Source organism: Hyla sarda, chromosome 12 (genome assembly GCF_029499605.1).
Source record: "Hyla sarda isolate aHylSar1 chromosome 12, aHylSar1.hap1, whole genome shotgun sequence".
NCBI classification, from domain to species: domain Eukaryota; kingdom Metazoa; phylum Chordata; class Amphibia; order Anura; family Hylidae; genus Hyla; species Hyla sarda.
Window position 1 is genome coordinate 36,350,916 of NC_079200.1, and position 25,877 is coordinate 36,376,792.

Sequence of the window (25,877 nt, forward strand, 5' to 3'; positions counted from 1 at the left end):
TACAACTCCCAGCATGCCCAGGGCATGCTGGGAGTTGTAGTTTTGCAACAGCTGGAGGCACCTTGGTTGGGAAACACTGATATACACCATACATATGCACACATCATACATACACCTGCTGCTGCCGCCCCCCCATCATACATACACTCCCACCATAAATATACAACCACCCTTCCTGCCGCCGCCTGCATTCTCGGTCTCCTCACCTGAGCCGCCATGAGTGGACATCAGAGCTGTAGTCCCGGCCGGTGTGAGGTCAGATTTCCGTCCTCCCCTCCCCCCCCCCCCTGCTCTGTGTTTTCCCCGTGCAAACAAGCAACCTCCCCGTGGTGGATTAGGTCCTGTCTAGACAGAGCAGGGGAGGGGGAGGGATAGAGCTGTGTGCGGGGGATAGAGCTGTGTGCGAGGGATGGAGCTGTGTGCGGAGGATGGAGCTGTGCACGGAGCTGTCTACGTCCTCTCTCTCGCCCTCCTGTGTCTTCTGAGCTCCGTCCATCCTCCAGGAGGGGAGATAAGGGGGCTCTGCAGTCAGCTGGAGGCCGCTGCCCCCTCCATACACTCTGAGCGCTGGTGTGAGGTGTAGACTTCCATCGGCTCCTGCACCTCACACCGACATTAAAGAAAAATAAGGGGGAAGTCGGTCTGTCCCTGCTAGCCCGATACAGGGCTAAATCTATAAACAATTCACCTGCCCGGTGCCCAAAACTACTTGTCCCGGGCGTCGGGCTATAGGATTTCCACATCCCTGGGATATAATCCCTGTGATCTATCCAAATAAAATCCGGTTATTTTATCCTTAACCGTGTCCGGCTACTTCTATACTGCCACGATCCCAGCCAAGCTATTCTACAGGAGTGAGCGCTCGAACACACCTTTTTTCCACGTGAACCGGAGCCCCGGGGATCTTCACCTCTTGCATCCTTTTTACAATAAAGCGCAGTTCATAAAACCCTGCTATATCATGCGTATTGTCAAAATGAGTGGATTGCAACTCACAATCAGCAGAAATGTGTAAACCAAAAGGTGCAAAAAAGGCACAAATAAACCCTGCTTGCTCCTTTTCTAGACACAAAAAACAGTCTGAAGACAATGATAAACCAATAAGCCCAGTATGATGCAGTGTGAAATTTTTCGTGCCGTATTTTGCTGCTGCATATACAGTGACCACCCCCTGACCTACGATGGCCCCGACATACGATCATTTCAACATACGATGCTTTTTTATGTTGGGGACATCGCATAAACGGCTATCAGGCAGCGAAGACTGCTTCAGCTGCCCCCGGATAGCCGTTTACAGTGCCCTGTGTGGTCCGCTAACAATCACTTACCTGTCCTCGGGGCTCCGTAGCGTACTCCTCGGGATCCCCTACATCGCCGGCGCTCTCCTTAGTCGTCATCACGTCGCCATGCACGCCATCCAGTCATCTAATAGGAGCGGCGTGCATAGAGACATGATGGCAGCGACGGAGAGCGACGTTCCCAGGCAGCAGACACCTTCCTGGAGCGTCGGGGCCCCCCCGGGGACGCGGCGACAGCGAAGGAGGGCGACATCCAGGGCAACGGTGAATGTCCGGAGCGGCAGGGACACTTGAGTACAACTTCCGATACCAGTGGTCTTCAACCTGCGGACCTCCAGATGTTGCAAAACTACAACTCCCAGCATGCCCGGACAGCCAACGGCTGTCCGGGCATGCTGGGAGTTGTAGTTTTGCAACATCTGGAGGTCCGCAAATTGTAGACCACTGTCCTATACTTTACATTGCACGGATCCCTCAACATACGATGGTTTCAACAAACGATGGTCCATTTGGAACAGATTACCATCGTATGTTGAGGGACCGCTGTATTCTGTCCCATTGACTTCAATAGGTAGGAAAATATGCAGCAGCCAATACGCAGCAAAATGCTATGTGTGACCCTAGCCTAAAGCTGGGTTCACAAATACTGGCCCCGTCTTATCAAACTGTGTGAGAGAAAAAAAATGAAGTGATTTTCCCACAACAACCAATCACAGCTCAGCTAACGAACCCTGGTAAAGTGAAACCTGAGCTGTGATTGGTCGCTGTGAAAACATTTCTCAGACGGTTTGATAATTCTGGGCCACTACTTCTATCATTGGTCCAACACACAGAAAAAGGTGCAAATCTTTTTTTTTTTTTTTTTTTTCTTTGAGTTGGTTCCACTCCTGGTTTTGGATAAAAATACTGACCACATCCTATGTGTGACCCCAGATTAATAATATAAACACAGCCTTATCCAAAAGCAATGTTTCCCAACCTGTGGCTCTCTTGCAATACTACGACTCCTATAATGGCCTGACAGTCGAAGGCTGGAGAGCCACAGCTTGGGAAACAGAGCCCTAAATGATGAATAAACTGTTTTGCATGACTCCCGATTTGCTTACTTGCCATACAGTAGGATTCACAGGGTGAAATCATTCTGTAGGTTGGAGATTTACTTTCAGCAGATTTATGAGACAAAGTAAATTGATTCTCTCGTGTTTTATGGACCAAACAAGTCAATTCACTCAGTCCATCCTGCAAGGGCAGATTACCTGACTATACAGCGTCTAATGCCGAGAACCTGGCAATGTGTCAGAACCTATCGAAATGCTCATGATCAAAATGCTCTAAATATATACCCCAAATTCACAGATGCGGCTATGATGACGCTGCAGACAATGCCTCGCTTCAGTGTTCTCTTCCTGTACTCTTCGCTGCAGCATCATTACCAGTGTTCTTAATGAAAATGCGGCACTACTAAAGGAGGACACTGGGGTAGAAGAGAATTCAGGGGTAAGTAAAGGGGTTTTTTGTTCTACCCCAGTCTCATCCTTATTAGGGAGGGTCTTTTTTTTTAAACTTTTCTCACAAGACGAGGTTGAAACTCAAATCTTCCTGGTAAGAGCAATTTTTGTTAGGGATTGACCGATTATCGGTTTGGCCGATATTCACGATTTTGGGCGTTATCGGCAATTACCTTGCCGATAATCTGATAATGCCCCGCCCCCTGCACCCCCCCAACCACCACCGCACCGCCCCGGCCCCATTGCCTCCCCCATCCCTGGTTTTATAATTACCTGCTCCCGGGGCCCGGTGTCCACGCTACTTCTGGCTCCTACTGCGTCCTGCGTTACGCTATGCGCAATGACGAGTGACGTGACGTCACCGTCAGTGCGTACAACGACAGCTCAGGAGGACACCACCGGAGCCAGATGTAGAGTGGACCCCGGGAACAGGTAATTATAAAACCGGGGATGGGGCGGTGGGGGGTGCAACAGTGGGGGGCACAGTGGCGGTGATAGGACTCAGGAGGACCCCCGGACAGGCAGGGGGAGAGAAGCGGGTGGTGGCGGCAGCCTATGGCAACGCAAAAGCTGCTGCAGTTCATTGATTTAAAGCGCCCGCTTTAACCCCTTGACGCAAGACGTAAATGTATGTCCTGGTGATGTGGTACTTAACGCACCAGGACGTACATTTACGTCCTGAGCATAACCGCGGGCATCGGAGCGATGCCGGCATCATGCGCGGCAGGTCCCGGCTGTGGATCGCAGCCAGGGACCCGCCGGTAATGGCGGACACCCGCGATCCCGCGGATGTCCGCCATTAACCCCTCAGATGCCATGATCAATACAGATCACGGCATCTGCAGCATCGCGGTCACTTAACAGGATGATCGGATCGCCCGCAGCGCTGTCGCGGCGATCCAATCATCCTGCACAGTAGACGGAGGTCCCCTCACCTGCTTCTGCTGTCTTCCGGGAGTCTTCTGCTCTGATCTGCCTTCCCGCAGACCAGAGGAGAAGATGACCGATAACCCTGATCAGTTGTGTGTCCTATACATAGCACTGAACAGGATTAGCAATCGAATGGTTGCTATAAATAGTCCCCTATGCGGACTATAAGAGTGTAAAAATAAAAGTAAAAAATGTAAAAATAAAAAAAATGTGAAAAACTCCCTCCCCCAATAAAAACGTAAATTGTCCCATTTTCCCTATTTTACCCCCAAAAAGTGTAAAAAATTATTTTATATACATATTTGGTATACCGCGTGCGTAAATATCCGAACTATTAAAATGTAAATTATCCCGTACGGTGAACGGCGTGAACGTAAAAAAATAAAAAAAATTTTTTTTAAAAGTCCAAAATAGCTGCTTTTTTATAACATTTTATTCAAAAAAAATTGCCGTATATACTCGAGTATAAGCCGACCCGAGTATAAGCCGAGACCCCTAATTTCAACCCAAAATCCCAGGAAAAGTTATTGACTCGAGTATAAGCCTAGGGTGGGAAATACCTCATCCCCCCCTGTCATCATCCAGACCTGTCATTAACATCCTCATCATCATCCCCTTGTCATCATCCCACACATCCCCCCTTCATCATCCCCTTGTCATCATCCCACACATCCCCCCTTGTCATCATCCCACACATCCCCCCTTCATCATCCCCTTATCATCCCGCACATCCCCCCTTCATCATCCCCTTATCATCCCGCACATCCCCCCTTCATCATCCCCTTATCATCCCGCACATCCCCCCTTCATCATCCCCTTATCATCCCGCACATCCCCCCTTCATCATCCCCTTATCATCCCACACATCCCCCCTTCATCATCCCCTTGTAATCATCCCACCCCCCCCCCCCTTCATCATCCCCACACCCCCCCTTCATCATCCTCTTCTCATCATTCGCCCTCAGTGGTCTTCAACCTGCGGACCTCCAGAGGTTTCAAAACTACAACTCCCAGCAAGCCCGGGCAGCCATCGGCTGTCCGGGCTTGCTGGGAGTTGTAGTTTTGAAACCTCCGGAGGTCCGCAGGTTGAAGACCACTGCGGCCTTCAACATCATCCAGCCCCCTCTCACCCCCCTTTAGTTCTGAGTACTCACCTCCGCTCGGCGCTGGTCCGGTCCTGCAGGGCTGTCCGCAGGTTGAAGACCACTGCGGGTGGGGGAGTTCACTCGAGTATAAGCCGAGGGGGGTGTTTTCAGCACGAAAAATCGTGCTGAAAAACTCGGCTTATACTCGAGTATATACGGTAATAAAAAATGTAATAAAAGTTTTGTATAAGCAAATATGGTATTAATAAAAAGTACAGATCACGGCGCAAAAAGTGAGCCCTCAAACCACCGCTTATACGGAAAAATTTATAAAGTTATAGGTCTTCAAAGTAGGGGGATTTTAAATGTACTAATTTGGTTAAAAAGTTTGCGATTTTTTTGAAGCGCAACAGTAATAGAAAAGTGTATAATCACGGGAATCATTTTAATCGTATTGACCCAGAGAATAAAAAACACATGTCATTTTTACCATAAATTGTACGGCGTGAAAACAAAACCCTCCAAAATGTGCAAAATTGCGGTTTTCTTTTTAGTTTCCCCACACAAATAGTATTTTTTGGTTGCGCTATACATTTAATGGTAAAGTGAGTGATGGCGTTACAACGGACAACTGGTCGCGCAAAAAACAATCCCTCATACTAGTCTGTGGATGAAAATATAAAAGAGTTATGATTTTTTGAAGGGGAGGAGGAAAAAACAAAAGCGTAAAAATAAAATTCTCTGAGTCCTTAAGGTCCAAATGGGCTGAGTCCTTAAGGGGTTAAATCAATGATCTGCAGCGGTGTCAGACCATGACTTGCGGACATATTACACTAGTCTGAAACAGGCCTTAGGCTATTGGTATACATTGTGTTCCAAATGGGGAAGGGGGTAAGCCACTGTCAAACCTCTCTGAAAGCAGATAATCTCCCCAAAAACTAAATAATTCAAACATTCCTGATCCGGGGGCCACCATACACTTTAGCCGGTCACATGATCTTTTAAAGAATGCGTATGAGGGCCTATAATTCACATGTTCTAGTCTTGTTCTGTGGTGGATGCTACAACAAAACCACAGTGAAATCTGCAGATTAATACACCAATTTTGTCTCTGCACTGTTTAAAGGGTAATATCTGCTAAGAAAACCCACAACAGAATTGACACATTGCAACTTAGAAACCTTCAATTTCACCAATTGCCGATTTGTATTAAAAAAAAAATTGGACAGTAAATTGCAGATTTTAGTAGTATATAGAGGGAAGATATTGGGGGAATTTAACATTGATTTGACACAGGTTTTTATTTGTTTTAAAAACTCACATTTTGTGCAACGAATAAACCATTGAACATGGTGTACAAAAGTGACACTTCTGAAAATGTGGATCTGCACAAAATGTATCAAATGTCCTGCAACCATTTCATAAATCTGGCACATGTACACATGGTGGACAAATATCTCCGACATCAACAATGCTAAATGCCCACCCTTAGTAGTGCTGGACAAGCAGGATTTATTTTGTATTTCTTTGCACCTGAAGTTAAAGGTTGTATTTTTTTTGTTAAAGGAGTAGTCCAGTGGTGACTCAGTGGTGAGCAACTTATCCCCTAGGATAGGGGATAAGTTGCAGATCGCGGGGGGTCCGACCGCTGGGGCCCCCTGCGATCTCCTGTACGGAGCCCCAACAGCCCGCGGGAAGGGGGCGTGTCGACCTCCGCATGAAGCGGCGGGTGACACGCCCCCTCAATACAACTCTATGGCAGAGCCGAAGCGCTGCCTTCGGCAATCTCCGGCTCTGCCATTGAGATGTATTGAGGGGGCGTGTCGGCCGCCGCTTCGTGCGGGGGTCGACACCCGCTATCTGGCCGGAGAGCCGGAGCCCCGTACAGAGAGATTGCAGGGGGCCCCAGCGGTCGGACCCCCCCGCGATCTCAAACTTATCCCCTATCAAACTTATCCCCCTTTTGCTGAGGGGGCGGGCGTGATGTCACGAGGGGGGAGCCCTGAACACGGAAGCCTGCACACAGCGTTCGGAACAATAAACTTCTGGACGCTGGGGAGCGGAGCTTCCGACACAGGGCAGCGGAGTACCCCTTTAAATGGGTACTCCGCTACTCAGCGTTTGGAGCAAACTGTTCCGAACGCAGGAGCCGGGAGCTCGTGACGTCATAGCCACGCCCCCTCATGACGTCACACCCCGCCCCCTCGATGCAAGTCTTTGGGAGGGGGCGTGACAGCTGTCACGCCCCCTCCCATAGACTTGCATTGAGGGGGCGGGGCTATGACGTCACAAGCTCCCGGCGCCAGCTCCAGCGTTTGGAACAGTTTGTTCCAAACGCTGAGCAGCGGAGTACCCCTTTAATAAGTGTCTTACGGTTACAATCTGTTCTAAGTTTTAGCTTCAAAATCTTCAAAAAACCTGAATGTGGAAACAGACCCTTATACTTTGGCGACCAAATTAAAAAAAAAAAAAAGGGGGCTTGTGAAGACTCTAGGAGCCAGTAAACCTCTCTAGGATATTATCCAGCCTGCAGCATATTACCTAAGTAGGCCATGAAGACAGCCGATATGTTTCTGCTTAGAAAACACTTCATCCCAACCTTGCAGCATATCCTTCATCTATTACACACATCGTTGGAAACCTACACCCTCCCCTATTTGTCCAACAAAAGGCTGGCTATGTACACATTCCTGGCTAAAGAAAGGATTGTCATAAGGAACTGAACCTTTGCACGTTTTATGTAAAAACGGAAAATATGCATCCGAGAGGAACAATGATCCCCAACCACTGGCACAGGTGTCACCCGGACAATGGGGCCTTTTGTGCAATTGCTGCCAAAAGCCCAGGTGGTACAATTATAGGGAATAAATACCTTTGTTGCCTCTGCCAAGGAGATATACAAATACATCTCCAGCCACCCAAAAGTCATTGTAGTGCTTTATGATCTACACAGCAAGTAGATTCATGTCTGCCAAACTGAATGTATCCTTAATACATACAAGTTTGTGTCCAACCTCCTCAGACAAGTATGGATATTGTTTCAGCATTTTATAAGCAGCAGCCTGAAAATCTATGTCTGTTCCATAAAAACAATATTGTCAGCAGGTGAAAGGACCAAAAGGCTTTAAACCTTTGAGCAGGTGGTTTCTTTTAAAACCAATATGGCCCTGATGCCATAAGTTGCAACTGCAGCTTTTGTATGGTGACATTTGGTATGTCCATAGTAGGGATTGAACGATTATTGGTTTGGCAGATATTATCGGCCTATATTCACGATTGTGGGTGTTATAGGTATCGGCAATTGCCTTGCCAATAATCCGATAATGCCCCGCCCCCTGCACCGCGCCACCAATTGCACCATAACCGCCTCCCCGAACTGACCCACCCCACCGCACTGGCCCCATTGCCTCCCCCATCCCCGGTTTTATAATTACCTGTTCCCGGTGGCCGGGGTCCACGCTACTTCTGGTACCTGCTGCGTCCTGCGTTACGCTGTGCGCAATGACGAGTGACGTGACGCGACATCACCGTCAGTGCGCACAGTGACAGCTCAGGAGGACGCCACCGGAGCCAGATGTAGAGAGGACCCCGGGAACAGGTAATTATAAAACCGGGGATGGGGGAGGCAATGGGGCCGGGGTGGTGGGGCGGTCGCAGTGATAGGACTCAGGAGGACCCCCGGAATGGCAGGGGGAGAGAAGCGGGTGGCGGCGGCGGTCTATGGCAACGCAAAAGCCGCTGCAGTTCGTTGATTTAAAGCGCCAGCTTTAAGTCAATGATCTGCAACGGTGTCGCAGGGGGATAAATAGCCGATAACTTATACAGATATTCGGGTATAAGTTATAGGCTATCGGCCCTAACCTCCACAGATTATCGTTATCGGCCCTGAAAAAAAATAAAATCAATATCAGTCGATCCCTAGTTCATAGAACTATTTACATCACAATAAGGGTATGGTCACATGCAGAATTGTTGCCGAAAATTGCTGCGATTTTCTGGACTTTCAAAAAGGATGCAAATTCTGAAGAAACTAACTTTTCAGTCACAGAAATTTCTGTTGCATCTGTACATGCCCTAAAACCAGCATCAGACAAGCATAAGTGCTATTTATAGATGAGCGAACTTACAGTAAATTCGATTCGTCACGAACTTCTCGGCTCGGCAGTTGATGACTTTTCCTGCATAAATTAGTTCAGCTTTCCGGTGCTCCGGTGGGCTGGAAAAGGTGGATACAGTCCTAGGAGACTCTTTCCTAGGACTGTATCCACCTTTTCCAGCCCACCGGAGCACCGGAAAGCTGAACTAATTTATGCAGGAAAAGTCATAAACTGCCGAGCCGAGAAGTTCGTGACGAATCAAATTTACTGTAAGCTCGCTCATCTCTAACTATGATGCTTTCAGATCAGTTCTTATGTCCATAATCAATTACACTCACCTGAAAGCAGCAGAAGATCTCATCTACCTGCTGTGTCCCATAGTTTCTTTGGAAAGGTGAGCAAGTTGTATACAGTTTAAACCAATGACAGGAATGGCCGTCAGGGACTGTAATATTTCCCCTCGGTCCCTGTCGTATGTGTACAGTGGTCCCTCAAGTTACAATATTAATTGGTTCTGAGACGACCATTGTATGTTGATACCAGAACTCTATGGAAACCTGGTCATTGCTTCTAAAGCCCCAAAATGTCATCCCAAAAAAAGGAAAAAGTGAGGATTAAAGAAAAATAAGTAGATAACTAATATAGATAAAGCAAATCCTTACATATAAAAAGTAAGAAAGATCTGCTGGGAGCTGTAAATCACTGTCTGTGTCAGTGTTTTCCAAGCAGGGAGCCTCCAGCTGTTGCAAAACTACAACTCCCAGCATGCCCGGACAGCCAAAGGCTGTCCGGGCATGCTGGGAGTTGTAGTTTTGCAACAGCTGGGGGCACCCTGCTTGGGAAACACTGGTCTATGTAGAGAACAGGAGCTTCTTTGGGGTCCTGTACAGTATGTCCTAAAAAAAGTAACATGGAGTCGCCTTCACCTGGTGTTCAAAGGAGCAGCTAACCCTGGTACAGGTAAAGTGTACTAAACACGCAATACCTCCCTGTACTGTAGGGGGCGCTACCAGACACCAGTCACTGCATACGCTTCAGTAATACAGGGGTTTTACCAGTGAATGCCCATTCTGATTAGTCAATTCTCTCGGCCATTGACAAGTTTCACAGTTCTGGATTGTCTTTGTCCAGATTGTCATTGTATTTTGAGTCTGGTTTCAAGTTACAATGGTCCAGAAAAGACCATTGTATGTTGAAACTATTGTATGTTGAGGCCATTGTAAGTTGAGGGATCACTGTATACCATGTTTCAGAAAGCGAATCCAAGGAAAGCTGGGCAAAAAAAAAAAAAAGGTGAATCTAGGAAATAGTTAAAATCCCTGGCAAGACTTAGACCTGGATTTTTATGGGATGAGGGCTACTTGGGCTAGTCCAGGTATGAAGTGTGGCCTAGGCAGTATGGCCTAAAATGAATATCATGGTATTTTTTTTTTTATTATCACGCTTGCGGGGACAATGGCTGACAGGCACAGCGGGGGGACACAGTAAATGGATTAGCTTCTGTGGCCCGATTCCGCTCTCGGAATCGGGCCACAAAAGCACACCGGGACAAGTGAGGGCGCCGCGCTGGGCTCTACAATTCATCCGGAGGGTGGGGGAGGGGCCCGACCGTATAGCGGTATGGGCAAAAATCCATACCGTGGGAGAAAAAAAAAAAAAAGGTATCCGGTTCATACCGGTATACCGCCCAGCACTAGTGTGGCCCAGATCAGCACAGGTGCTGAAGACTGCTCATCACTGAACAGAACTAGGTGATAGTCAGCACGTGAAGCTGTGAGGGTCCTCTGATTAGAGTTGGAGTCCTGAGGTGTACAGTCTCAAGAAGGGACATTTACCTTGTTCGAGTAAGGCTGGGTTCACACTACGTTTTTCAACTACGGTTCCCGCATACGTTTTCTATCAAAAACCGTATAGGAAAAAAATGGATGGAACAGTATGGGAAAAAGTAAACCGTATGCGTTTTTAAAAGTGTGAACCCAGCCTTACACATTTTTTGGTGACTGCTATGTTAGATGGCCAGCCTGTATTAAGAAGGAATATTTCGGGGGAAATTTACCATTGGTTTTACACAGTTTTTTGTGTGTAAAAAGTTTCATTTTGTGCAACAAGTAAATCATTGCACATGGTATACAGAAGTGACACTTCAGTATATGTGGATGTGCGCAAAATTTATCAAATGCCCTGGGAGTATTTCATAAATCTGGCATTTGTACACATTAGCAACACACAAAAAAAAGGTGGACAAAAATCACCTAGATCAACAATGCTAAATGCCCACCCTGTGTGTAGTTAGCGGTGGTCAAGCAGGATTTATTTTGTATTTCTTTCAGCCTGAGTAAAAGGCTGTATTTGTTTTATTAATAAAAGATTAAACCAGGAGAAGATCTGTATAACTATTACTTCAGTGTCCCTGTCTCTGACTACTACTTTGCCACTATTTGACTAGTTCTACAAAGCTTTTCTCCCACAGCTGGTTTAGGAAAAGTCAATGGGGGACATGTATCATTATTTGTGTATGGTAGAAGCAGTTTACCCCTTTTCCCGAATTCTAAATTATGCGCAGAAATGCTAAATTTATCAATCAAGTGCAATGAGCTTCATAAATTGGGGGTAAATATAGTAATCTCCTCAATCCACTCTTTGGAAAATAGAATCGATGATTTAGAGCATCTTGCTACGTTAAGTCCAAGATGGCTTATATTTGCGCAAAAAAAAACAGCTCTTGCAGCTAAATTTTTGGTGTAAAGGAAAAGTACGCAGTTAATAAATCCATGTGTACTATGGATGTCACTCCAAGGTGCCTGATTCAGCCACATCTGGAGGACATGCTCTACCAAAACGTGCGCAAAAAAAATACGCAAAAAAAGGGCTTGCGCAAAATTTTGCACAAAAAAATACACACAAAACAGGGGTAAAATCTTTGATACATGTCCCCCATTGTGCCTTCCCAAGGAGTGTCAAGGAAAAGACAAAAAAGGGACAGTACACAGGTGAGTGATTTCCCTGATTTGTTTCAGTAACAAGAAGAGGTCACAGCTCTTTGACCGTTAACCAATAAAAACTTTAAAAATCTGCAAAGATCTTTGTTAAAATAATCAGCATACTAGTTTCATAAAATGAAATAAACTCCAATAATTTAGAGGGATGTGTTTGTTGCTCCCCTCTCCGTACCTTCCTCCAAATCTACTCGAGCCTCAGTCCCTTCCAGCTGTGAACTTACCTTCAGATTTTATTTTGTTTCATCTCCAAAAAGGTATCAAGCTTCTTATTTGGCTACAGGTGATTATTATGATTAGACACCCAAATGATGCAGACATCTATTCTTCATCTCTAGCATCACGTGTAATAAGACCCAGAAGACCAGGTAAATCTACCTGATGCAGGAGAGGGAGGTGACAAAGTATCTCTGGGGCTATAATAAACAAAGTAACTCCTCATAGACACAAACAATGGACAGACCAACACTAATCGCAGGACCTGCTTGTTTTTCGTAAGCTATTAATTCTCCATGTAAATAAATATATGCATTATAGATATAAATATATATATATATATATATATATATATATATATATATATATATATATATATATATATATATATATATATATACACACACACTTCTAGGGATGGGCGGTATGACCAAATATGTGTATCACTGTATTTGTTTAACTTATCGCGGTTCCACGGTATTTTCACCCCCCCCCCAAATCATGTGACCCGCCAGCACTGTTCTGCTCCCACAATGAATGATCAGCCCAGCGGGGTACTACTCACATATGTCACCCCAAGCACTGTCCTCCTCCTCTTTGTTGGGGGCCGCCGGCGATGGAACTCACTGTACGCCAGTGGTCTCCAACCTGCGGACCTCCAGTTGTTGCAAAACTACAACTCCCAGCATGCCCGGACAGCCGTTGGCTGTCCGGGCATGCTAGGAGTTGTAGTTTTGCAACAGCTGGAGGTCTGCAGGTTTGAGACCACTGCTGTACGCTGTATCCCTGTGCCCGGGCTGCAAAAGATACAGAAAATAAGCTTTAACTCACCTACGTCGGCCACACGCTGTTCCTTGGGACTGGAAAGTCGGGACAGCCGTCAGCCTATCACCGGCCGCAGCGATGTTCCGCCCCAGCCAGTGATAGGCTGAGCCCACTGTCATGTAAGAAGCCGGCCAGAGCTCCTTACATTGACAGTGGGATCAGCCTATCACTGGCTGGGGCAGCTGTCCCACGTTCCCGTCCCCAGCGTAAGGCTCCGACGTAGGCGAGTTAGTTTATTTTCTTTATATTTTGCACCCCGGGCACAGGGATACAGCGTACAGCAGTGGCCTCAAACCAGCAGACCTCCAGCTGTTGCAAAACTACAATTCCCAGCATGCCCGGACAGCCATGCTGGGAGTTGTAGTTTTGCAACATCTGGAAGTCTGCAGGTTGGAGACCACTGGCGTACAGTATAGAGTTCCAGCGCCCGGCGGCCCCCAACAAAGAGGAGGAGGGCAGTGCTTGACATATGTGAGTAGTACCCCGCTGGGCTGATCATTTTTTTTTTGGGGGGGGGGGGGGGCAGAACAGCGCTGGCGGGTAACATAGGATTAGTTCTCTGATGTGGAGACAGCACAGCACTGGGCTGATAATACATTCCCGAGGGGGAGGAGCCCAACCGGTATTGCGGTATGGGTGAAAATTCATATCGTGCAGCCCAAAAAATTTGGTATTCGGTAAGAACCGGCCATTTTTGGTGTGGAAAGGGGGGGGGGGGGGGGCAGATCTGTAATAACCTCATGACTGTTGGAAAATATTTGAGAACTTTTTAGACAGTATTATGCTTTGGCGGATGCTATTACTTACATTATGTTCACCCTCAACAGATGAGGATTGCTAACTCCCCAACCTGTGGCCCTCCGGGTTGTCAACCTACAACTCACATCAGTGGAAGCCAGGCGGGAAAAAAAACCTTGAATTCGGCGCTGCTGACTCTTGTGAGAAGGATAAGGCAAATGCGAGAGGTAGTGAGAAAGTCCTCAGCAGGACATTTTATTAGAAAAAAAAAATGGCCAGGATTACACGTTTTGGGAGGATCCCTCTCTTCCTCAGATCAAGGTGCCTAATCAGAGGAAGGGAGGGATCCTCCCAAAACGCGTAATCCTGTCCATTTTTTATTTATTTTTTTTCCTAATAAAATGTCCTGCTGAGGACTTTCTCACTACCTCTGGCATTTGCCTTATCCTTCTCACAAGGGTCAACAGCGCCAACTTCAAAGGTTTTTTTCCCACCTTGCTTCCACTATTGAACTCCAGGACAACCTTGTCTTCTCCTGCAACCCTTTGGCTCAGCAGTGGCTCGCACTATCGGTACCCCTATTTTATTGTCATAAGGTGAGCAGCCATCTATAAGCTCCGCGGGGTTGCCCCCCACTCGCCACTCATTGCCTTAGGGTAATACACAAGGCGCCGTCCGTCGGTCCTTTTTTTTTTTTTTTTTTCCACAGAGTTTACGACTCACATCATGCCTTGACAGCTTTCGTTTGTCAGTGCACAGCCGGGGAGTCACAGGATGGGGAACATTACTCGAATATGTATGGGGCCCTTTACAGGTGCCCTAGTGACACTATGGTTTTTATAGGTCCTAGGGATCGACCGATTATCGGATTGGCCGATATCGGCCGTTATTCACGATTTTGTAAGTTATCGGCATCTAATCTTGCCGATAAGCGGCCTGGACATCCCTGTGTCAAACGTTAAGTTTAAAAACGCAGTGGCCACCGGGAGATAGCGCACGCCAGGACGTCACTAACGTGCGCATATAGCAACGGACACACGAAAGAGCGGAACATGGAGGTGGAAGACGCGCACTGGCCAGCATGGTAAGTGACCAGCGGCACGTCAGCTTCGGTGCTCAGACCACCGCTCCTCCGGTCCCAGGACATACTGCTATGGCCGGACCGGAGGAGTGGGGGTCAGAGCACTGAAGTGTGGCAGTACACAGGCATACAGCCTCCAGCCATACACTGTATATGGCTGGAGGCTGTATGTCTGTGGGGGTATATACTACCAACCTATTGTGAGGAACTATACTGCCAACGGAATATCGGTATAAGTTATTGGCTATCGGCCTGAAAGTTCACAGGTTATCGGTATCGGCTCTAAAATAGAGGCTTAGGTTCCCATAGCCATTACAGCAGTGGTTTCTAAACTGTGGACCTCCAGCTTTTGGAAAACTACAACTCCCAGCATGTGTGGATACTAAGGCATTAAAGCAAAGAGGACAAAAAATCTGCATATCAGGGCTAAGTAAAACAGAAGATTGGACCATTACACTTTAACATGCCTGATGCTTTGTTCCAAAGAAAGGTCAGTGGGACCAGAAGTATCTGGCAGTGGTTTCAGGGGGTCATATTTTCCTCATATTTCCCCTTTCCATGTGTCATGAATGGGAGAGGAGAACATTAGATAGACATCCGAAATATGATGTGTATGGGTGGCCTCTCTCTATTTAGAACACATGAATGCTTAGCTGAACTGAGAGTGCATATGTTTGAGAAGATAGCTGTAGCTATTGATGGTGCATGGCCTTTTAAGGGCGCATTCACATGTAATTTGTTAAATCCGACAGCTGTATATAGCAAGAGAATTTCAAAACCCCCTCCTGCTTTATCCCTACCAGATCTACGCCGTAACCCATTGATTTCAACAAACAAACCAGGTCAACTAGCGTCTCGGCTCATTTTCCAAATGTATCTGGTTTTTTAACCGGACTGAAAACCAGTTCGAAAACACCATACAGTGGAAAAATGATCCGAGACACTTGTTGACTCCAGTCATCTCACTGAAATCAATAGGGTATGGCGTGGATACGGTTTTGAAAATTCTCCTACCGTATCCAGCTGCCGGATTCGCAAAACAAGATGTGAATGCATCCTAAAATGGATCTGTCATGGTAATATGCTCTAAACCTAAATGAGGAAGGTCAAAAGAATACAATCGTTCTAAATCCCTTTATTTATAAAGGGAGCCTTTACACCCCCATCCCTCTAGCTAGTGATTGACAGACTGCTGTGAATGCACTGCAAAGGATGCGGAGAGCCCCCACTTTATGAATATAAATATGAGCCCAGTGTATTCTATCAGCACACCCATTAGTACTGTATAGAGCTGTGAGATGCTGCAGTTACGTAGGACACATATTCAGCTGACAGATCTGCTTTAATGCATAGGGCAAACTCAACACTATAGGGTCTAATATTAGTTCCTAATGGTTTTTCCTATTCTTCCTACGACTCCTGCAGAGGGGGCATCCGGAGACTGTATCTGCCCTTCACATCTAATACTAGCATGATAACCATGAGATTATGTGATTGTTCAGCAGCATGGTAAATAGGCAGAGGATACAAATGTGAATAAACACAGCACCTCACCTGTGATCACAACATGGACTACAACGCAAACATATGAAAAGGCCAGGCTCTGGGCCTGTATTGTTTTAGAGGATTAACCTGATGAAGACTGTAAATATTCAGGCCCAGAATCTGTCTAAAAGATGCCCAAAGTGTGCAAGGCTCATACTCAACTAGATCTCATGCAAAAGGAATACCCTGGGAAAAACTGATACACTGAGGTACAGTAAGTACAGGGCCTGAGGAGGGTGGAGCATGAAACCTGTGCCAGGTTCCTCCCCAGCAGACCCTGTAAGAGGCATAACACAGTAACAATAATGCCTAGACTGTTCCTTTAACACAATTATAAGGTTTGCACATATCAGGCAAGTTTTCTGGCCCAGAATTTAATTCAGATAATGCAAAAACCCAAACTAAAGGCTCCAACCTCAATCAGTAACTACACAGTGAACATGACCCACATTATAAAGAGTATATGGGACACCTTTCCCCTACTGAGTGACCCTTCAGCACTAAAAAGATCACATCTAAAATTGGTGTCACGTTGCACATTCAATGCTTTGGAAAGAAATCCCTACATAAATACAGGAATGTGTATTGCACTGTATTTCATATACTCGTGTTTCACTTTGGGGACCAGTTCAGAAGGTGACATTGTAATCACTATTTTGGCATCATGAGAAAATCTTAAAGGAGTTTTCTGGCTTATCCTCAGAACATACCCTGCAAATCAGCCATTTGCCATAAATGCCGCATACACAAAGCCGGAAGCAGAGAGGACCAAAAACTGTGCAGAGGCCAGGCTGGGGGATTACAGTCCAGCTTCCTCTAAAGAGAATGAACTGCAATGACCCAGGACGGCCACTACACAGTGTACAGCGCTGTCAGCGTCAGGCTTTGTATATGTGGGTGCCGTGGCTTTACAACAGATAATCAGTGGGGGTGCTGGGTAGTGGACCCCAGCAGATATTGATGGCCTATTCTAAAGATAGGCCATCAATGGGGGGGGGGGGGGGGGGGGGGGGAAGTCCCAGAAAACCAATTTAAGATACCAATAAAAGATAAGAACAAAGTCAGCCAAACACACCAACTATCTTACATTAAAGAGGTACTCCGGTGAAAAACTTTTTTTTAATCAACTGGTGCCAGAAAGTAAAACAGATTTGTAAATTACTTCTATTAAAAAATCTTAATCCTCCCTGTACTGCTGCTGAATACTACAGTGGAAATTCTTTTCCGTTTGAAACACAGAGCTGTCTGCTGAATCACGAGCACAGTGCTCTCTGCTGACATCTCTGTCCATTTTTAGGAACTGTCCAGGGTAAAAGGAAATCCCCATAGCAAACATATGCTGTTCTGGAGAGTTCATAAAATGGACAGAGGTGTCAGCAGAGAGCACTGTGCTCGTGATGTCAGCAGAGAGCTCTGTGTTTCAAAAAGAAAATAATTTCCGCTGTAGTATTCAGCAGCTAATAAGTACAGGAAGGATTAAGATTTTTTAATATAAGTAATTTAGAAAATCTGTTTAACTTTCTGGAACCAGTTGATTTAAAAAAAAAAAAAAAAAAAAAAAAGGTTTTCACCAGAGTACCCCTTTAATGGGAGTGGAGCAATTTTCTCTGACAGCAGATGCGAATAAATGGGCATGTTGCATTTCAACCAATCCTGTGTTCTCCCGGGATATAAGCTTTCATCAGAGAAGACCATACACCATACTCTGGATATACACTTAGGGGGAGATTTATCAAAACCTGTGTAGAGGAAAGTTGCTGAATTGCCCATAGCAACCAATCAGATCGCTGCTTTCATTTTTCACAGGCCTTTTCAGAAATGAAAGAAGCGATCTGATTGGTTGCTATGGGCAACTCAGCAACTTTTCCTCTACACAGGTTTTGATAAATCTCCCATTTAGGGTCTATTCAGACAGCAAAATTTAGTCCTGGTGGAAATTCTGTGAGCAGCAGACAGCATCTAAAACAATGTGCTGTCACCATTGACGGCAATGCATTTTCCAATGGATTCCACCGAAAGAATGAACATGTTCATTCAGCAAAGTACGGAATTAGAAATGTCTCCGCTCAGAAATTCTGTAGTGTGAACAGCTACACACTCCCCTTTCCAGTATGGATCGACCGATTATTGGTATGGCCGATAATAACAATTTTGGGCATTATTGGTATCGGCAATTACCTTGCCGATAAGCCGATAATGCCCCGCACCGCGTCACACCCCCCACCGTAGTGCTGGGCGGTATACCGGTATGAATTGGTACCGTTTTTTTTCTCCCACGGTATGAAGCAGGTGGTGGTGGTGGCGGCCTATGGCACCGCAAAAGCCACTGCAGTGCATTGATTTAAAGCGCCCGCTTTAAATCAATGATCTGCAGCGGTGTTGCGGGGGGATAAATAGCCGATAACTTATACCGGAATATCGGTATAAGTTATCGGCTATTTGCCCTAACCTGCACAGATTATCGGTATCGGCCCTAAAAAAAAAACCGATATTGGTCGATCCCTACTTTCCAGCTCCCTCATACACATGCATGCTAAGTTTGGCAGACAGCTACTGAAGGGGTTTGGGGACTATTAACAGTTGCCTCATTGCAAATGCCTGAAGAGCCATGTAGTAAGGCCATGTACACAGACAAGAACCTTGTCTGTCTGCAGCGCCACAGTTCTCTCCAAGCAGCGAGTCATTGTTTCCAGTTGCAAGTCACAAGTAGGGATCGACCGATTATTGGTTTGGCCGATATTATCGGCAGATAATCACGATTTTGGACATTATCGGTATCGGCAATTACCTTGTGCAGTTTCCACATTAAACAAACATGTGAAAATACCCTAACAAACCCAGACAAGCACCATACACACAATTTGTGCGTCCGTATTACAAATGCAAGTCACTGCTTGATCACGGGTCCATGATGCGTTCTGTCCTTGGTCAGGCCGGGATTTGTGTTCATGTTGAGATGGTCAGGAACCCCACTATATATGAATTAAAATTCCTGACAAGTGTCTGAATCCTGTCCCTTTGGTCACACCACCAAAGAGTAATCTGTAATACTAATACTATGGTATACTTTGTGAATACTATAATCTTTGACTGTCTGCTCTATACGGAGATGACAACCCTATTCCTCTTCTGCAGTAAAGATGACAATTACTATTACGAGTATAATAAAAACTTGTGCGTTGTTGTATAAAGGTAATGAGGAATAAACTGCATATTAAAATACAATTGTGAGTATTAGTGTCCATCCTTTCTAAGGATAAAATTTACAATCCCTACAGGTAAAGTATTTGCTTTACAGCAGTGCCCCCCAACCTGTGGCTCTTCAGCTGTTGAAAAACTACAACTCCCAGCATGCAGTGACAGCTTTTGTGAATTCGACAGTATAGGGCAGTGAACCCCAACCTGTGACTTCCGAGCTGCTGCAAAACTACAATTCCCATTGTACCCTAACAGCTTTAGGGAATTGTGGAAACTGAACAGGATAATGCAGGTTTTGACTAAATATAAGATAAGAGTTGTTTCGCAACACTTGTAGGAACACTACTGTACCTATGTTCACACTGCGGATTTTGAACGGAATTTCCGCTTGCAGAATTCTGCGAGCGGAGATTCCATCTGGCCGCAACCATCGAAAAACTTTGGCGGTAGGACCGCACAGCTCTGCGCCGTCACCACTGACAGCAATGCAGGGCTCGCGGACTTCCGCACAAAGAATGAAGATGTTCTTTCTTTACGCGGATCAATTTCAGTGGTGGAATTGTCCACCGCTGAAATTCCTCAGTGAGAACAGATCTCGCGGAAGACCCATTCACACTGATAATGTTCACTGCAGAATTATGCGGAATCACGCAGAGTGAACATACCTGTACAGTCATCAGCCTGAACCAATGCTCTGACAGCGGCAGAATTACAATTTTCAGTATGCTCTAACAGTAGCTGGCTGTCAAGACATGCTGGGAGTTGTAGTTTAACAACAGAGAAAGAGAAAAGTAGCATTTTTCTAAATAATGCCTAGTTAATAGAAAAGCAGCCTATACACACACAGCTGCACTGACATTTAGGGTGGCAGGCACCTCATATAAAAGAAAAGCTGATCAAAAATATCACTCTCGACAGGGGATGGTCTCCAAAAAGGATGGGGCATGTTAGATTTCAGCACCCGATCCATCTATTCCTGTAGAGATAAGTTAATGCCAGATATGCCTGGCAGTGCCTTACTCCCCTCTACCCATTGAAAACCTCATGGGGATGGGGAGGAATAGAACAAGTTTTTGGCTGACAGCGACTGAATGTGTATGGGCACTGCTAGTCAACAAGGGGTTGCTTGGCGAACAGCTGTGAGAGCAACTAATAAGTGGGCACAACAGGGATGGCACATCTGCATTATGTAACCCTGAGATAACTGAGGTAGCTTTAGAATCCCTTTAAAGTAAAACTCCAATACTGGTCAGGATACCTGTTTCAATCTCCCAGGATCTTTGTAGCCCGAGTCTACAGCGATCAGGGTACAGATTTTCCGGAAGTCCCATGCAAGAGCATAGGAATTTGGGCAAATCTTGATCGCTTAAAGCAGCGGGAAAGTCTTAGGTATTTTCCAGGAGATTTAAATAGGTATCCTGCCACTGAACTCACATCGGAGTTATGCTTTAAGAGTCCCCTTTATTGTCAACAGATTCTCATCAGTGCCACAGAAGATGGTGCCACGTAAGAGTAAATCAGTGGAGGGTTCAACTGGATTGAGCAGTATTCCACAACCAGAGGCCCTTCAGCTGCTGCATAACTACAACACCTATCATGCCCTGAGTGCCTTCACGAATAGTGGACGTTCTGCAGGATGGAACAGTGTTCGACAAGATAGAGCAGTGTGCCTAAAACTGTGGCGCTCCAGCTGTTGCAAAATGAAAACTCCCATTATGACCTGACAGTCATCAGGAATTGTGGGAGCCACTGGTTGGGGTACACTATATAGAGGATAACCTGCTGCTCCATTCACCCTTTGCAGAACTATAACTCCCTGCAGTGAGAATGATCGCTGCTCATTTACTGGGGGCAGTCATGTGACCAGTGGACACTCCAATAGCAAAGCAGTGTTTGCCAACCAGCACACCTCCAGCTGTTGCAAAGCTACAACCCCCAGCATGCACGGACAGCGCTGGGAGTTGCTTTGCAACAGATGGAGGAACGCTGGTTGGAATATGGCGTAAACAACCAACACCGGACACACATTTTTGAAACTACTAGTTGGTGCCTCTACGGGCTGTTATGGGAGGGTGGGGTAGATCAGTGGTTCTCAAACTGGGGTACAAGTACCTCCAGGAGTACTTAGCTGTTCTCCAGGGGGTACTAGAAAAGAAAAATCAGTAACAGCACCCACAGTCACTGGTCTGGACCACTTTGAAATAAATGGTAGGGGGACGTCACTGCACCGAGAAGTGGAGCAGGACAGCAAAAGGGAAGCGCGGGCACTGGGCTGCTGTGGGCAGTAGTTACCATGAGCTTTGTTGCTCCACTGCCCCTCAGACCAGGTACCTACAGCTATGAGCCATAACAATAGGTCCCCAGACCAGAGGAGCAACAAAGCGAGACAGTATGGCGGCCTACAACTCTTATGGGGGCACAGAGCGGGCCTAAAAACTTTATGGGGATGCAAAGCGGGTACTATTACTGTGTGTGACAATAAACATGGGGATTGTACTGCAGAGAGGGGCCTAAAATATTTGTTTGGCTGGTCCTGTGGAGAAGTCTTTTATGGGAGAAATCTTAATGGCGGTCTAGGCCAGATAGTGAAGACGTCACCTATAAACCGGGGGACTGGGCACATAGGGAGAGGGGGCCTGTTATAGAGGAGAGTAAAGCATATGAATTATACTATAATCATTACAAAATGTCTCTAATATGGGGGTACTATTTTTTGGGAATAGGCTGTCAAGGGGTACTCGGGCAGAAAAGGTTGAGAAGCACTGGGGTAGATCACAGTGCCCCTCTGTGGTAATGGATATAAGTGATGGCAGAGGGCAGTTCATCTATTGCCCCTCCCTAGGCCCCGCAGACATGGCAGCCCCATACACAGCCTTACCGGGCACCACAGCCCATCCTGGCCCACAGACATGGACTCTCATGGCGACCTAGCCCTCAGGCCTGCCCTGTACACTCTCCGGCCCCTAGGGGCTCCACTTTAGGCCTTGGTCTCAGCTTATTTCCCCCCTCCTCACATAATGCACCAGGCCTCCGTTTCCCGCCCGGCTCCTTAACTCACCCTCCCTCCCGGGGTGTCTCGGTCCATGGCTCCCGGGAAGCTTCCTTCCTGTCCTCCTCCTCCTTCGTCGTTCACGTCACAACACCGAGCGGCGAGCCCCCCTCCCACCCGCCTCTGTGCGCGCTCCCGGTGTCGCGCAGCTACGTGGCCGCTACCCGCTCCGTGCCGGGGGCGCGCCTGCCTTGGCTCACAACTAGGCGAAGGAGGGAAAAAAAGAAAAAGGGAGAGAAACACTACGCATGCGCGTCGGAAGGGGGTCGTTGTTTAGTGCGCATGTCCTGAGCATAGGACGAAGCCAAAGACACTTCACCGCGAGTGTTAGGCAATCGTGAACGCGCCTAGTGGCAGGCCTTAGGTTGGCACATGCGCGTTAAGCAGCAACAGACCCTACAAAGAAAAGCGCATGCGTACAAGCGGTGGGTGAAAGCGTCTGTGGGTTGAACATTGTATGACTGACACTGTAAGAGTGTGTCCCTACTGCAAGGATCCATTTTGTGGTAGCACAGCTACAGGTTTCGGGTTATGAGTTGTGGTCTTCAAGAAAATGGCGTCAACAAATGTTCAAAACATGCGCAGAAAAGCCAACTACACACAATGGGATTCGGGAACGTATAGGCACCTTTGTCATTTGTGACAAGCACGACGCAGGCGCCTGGAAGTGGGCGTGGCCTCTGCTAGAGCATTGTTAACGCTTTGTGTGAAAATTCTGCCTTAAAGGAGCTACAGTGGAAATCAGCTACAAATTGCAACTCACAGTCACACAAATCAAGTCATAAACAAAACGCATACATTTTTGGTTTTACAAATTGAATGACATTTCCTACAAGTGACTTGGTGTAAGCGCCATACTCTTCCCCAGTGTTTCTCAACCAGGGTGCCTCCAGCTGTTGCAAAACTACAACTCCCAGCATGCCCGGACAGCCAAAGGCTGTCCGGGCATGCTGGGAGTTGTAGTTTTGCAACAGCTGGAGGCACCCTGGTTGGGAAACTCTGCTCTACACATGCTCCATATGCAACAGCACAGAGGGAGTGTAGCTGAAAGAAACAGTGAGAATAATGAAGGTTGTAGTTTTTGGGTTATGGCTCATTCCTTACACTGGCACAATGACGGCTGTTGCACTAGGCTGATGGTATCTGTAGTTCCCCCAGGATGTGTAGGTGACCTGGTTGATGGTGCCTTTAGCAGTCGTGTGCAAAAAAAAAAAGAAATTATCCAAAATGTGAGCACCTCATAGGTTTAGACAGTTTTGGCTGAAGCAGGTTTCCAAGGGTTTGTGTGTGTGTTTCCCTGGGATTTATAGAGCTGGTGTCTCTTTCCTCTAGTGGCAGCACGTGTTCTCTAGTCCTATAGCTTTCCTCCTGAGGAATAGCTGTAAACTATTTGGCTTATAGTTTCTGTAGTAGTTACGGTAAAGCTTAGGCTGCATTCACACCTCGTTTTCACTCTACGATGCCGGATCCGGCTAGGGGAGGGGAAAACCGGGCGCTCCCGTACCCCAGCCGGACCAGCGCGGAAATCCATTTACTTTAATGAGCCAACCGGAGTCAAACGGTGACTCCGGTCGGCTCATTTTTGACCCGTATGCGGTTTTCTGACCGGACCTAAAACCGTAGTATACTACGGTTTTAGGTCCGGTCAAAAATGAGCCAACCGGAGTCACCGTTTGACTCCGGTCGGCTCATTAAAGTAAATGGATTTCAGCGCTGGTCTGGCTGCAGTACAGGAGCACCCGGTTTTCCCCTCCCCAAGCCGGATCCGGCACCCATAGAGTGAAAACGAGGTGTGAATGCAGCCTTAGAGATAGGGAAACACATTTGCACGACTCACTAGTACTGCACTTTCTGTTGGTGGGATACACATATGAAAATTTGTGACCTGGAAGCCTTGCTGCATTAGGCCTAGCCGGATGCCCATTTTGGTCCATTGCAAAGCTATGGGGCCCTTGCTCAACTTTCCCCTATAATCTAAATTTTTTTCCTCTCTTCTCTCTGCACTCAGATTAAGGATACGTTCACACGAGCGGATTTTACGCTGCGGATCCGCTGGTGAAGGCCCGCTCTATGCTGTCTTTACATGTGCCTGTTCGTAGCGGCAATACGCCGCGACGAGCAGACACACTGCAGCGATGTGCTCGCATATCGCAGCCACTCTCCCTGCTCTGAGCTAGGCAGAGAGCTCCCGCGATGTGCGAGTATACTGCAACTCGCACATCGCAGTGTGTCTGCTCGTAACGGCATATTGCCGCTCCCAGCAGGCACATATAAAGGCAGCATATAGGAGGTCCCTTAGACTAGGTTTTGGATGTGTCTTGAACTGATTCTTAGCAGGAGCTGACTTTGCTCCAGACTGTCCCGGACTACATTCCCCCCACAACAAATATGGAGAGAGGATGGACTGAACTTCTATTTATTTACTAAACCTGCTCTTCTTCTAACTAGAGCAGCTGTCACGCCCCCTCCATAGGCTTGCATTGAGATGGCGGAGCGTGACGTCACTATGCTCCATCCCCGTGATCGCTAGTAATCAGACCCGGAGCGAGCACGCTCCAGGGACTGATTCTAACGGGGTGCGGCGTGGAAGATCATGGGGGTCCCCAGCGGTGGGACCCCCGCGATCAGGCATCTTATCCCCTATCCTTTGGATAGGGGATAAGATGTCTTAGCGCCGGAGTACGCCTTTAAAGGGGTACTCAGCCCCTAGACATCTTATCCCCTATCCAAAGGATAGGGAATAAGATGTCAGATCGCCGCGGTCCCGCTGCTGGGGACCCCTTTGATTGCCGCTGCGGCACCCCGCTGTCATTACTGCACAGAGCGAGTTTGCTCTGTGCGTAATGACGGACAATACAGGGGACGGAGCAGCGTGACATCATGGCTCCGCCCCTCGTGACATCACGGCCCGCCCCCTTAATACAAGTCTATGGTAGGGGCGTGACGACCGCCATGCCCCCTCCCATAGACTCGTATTGTGGGGGCGGGCCGTGACGTCACGAGGGGCGGAGCCGTGACATAACGATGCTGCAGCCCCTGTATCGTCCATCATTACGTGCAGAGCGAACTCGCTCTGTGCAGTAATGATATCGGGGTGCCGCAGCGGCAATCCCAGGGGTCCCCAGCAGCGGAACCGCTGCGATCTCACATCTTATCCCCTATCCTTTTGATAGGGGATAAGATGTCTAGGGGCGGAGTACCCCTTTAAGGACTGAGCCCTTTTTTGCAATTCTGACCACTGTCACTTTATGCATTAATAACATGCTTTTACCTTTTATTCTGATTCCGAGATTGTTTTTTCATGACATAGT

General features: G+C 47.1%; 1 protein-coding gene across 3 annotated transcripts in view; it reads right to left on the reverse strand.

The window, feature by feature from the left end:
* ZNF652 (zinc finger protein 652) overlaps window positions 1–25,877 on the reverse strand; it is an 83,836-nt gene that overhangs the window by 39,358 nt on the left and 18,601 nt on the right. Inside the window, exon 1 of one of the 3 annotated variants that reach the window (XM_056547558.1) lies at window positions 22,576–22,933. The exons of the other annotated variants lie outside the window; for them this stretch is intronic. The gene's annotated coding sequence lies outside the window, so the exon portion shown is untranslated. Of the gene's footprint in view, window positions 1–22,575; window positions 22,934–25,877 lie in introns of those variants that run through there. 3 annotated transcript variants of the gene reach the window in all.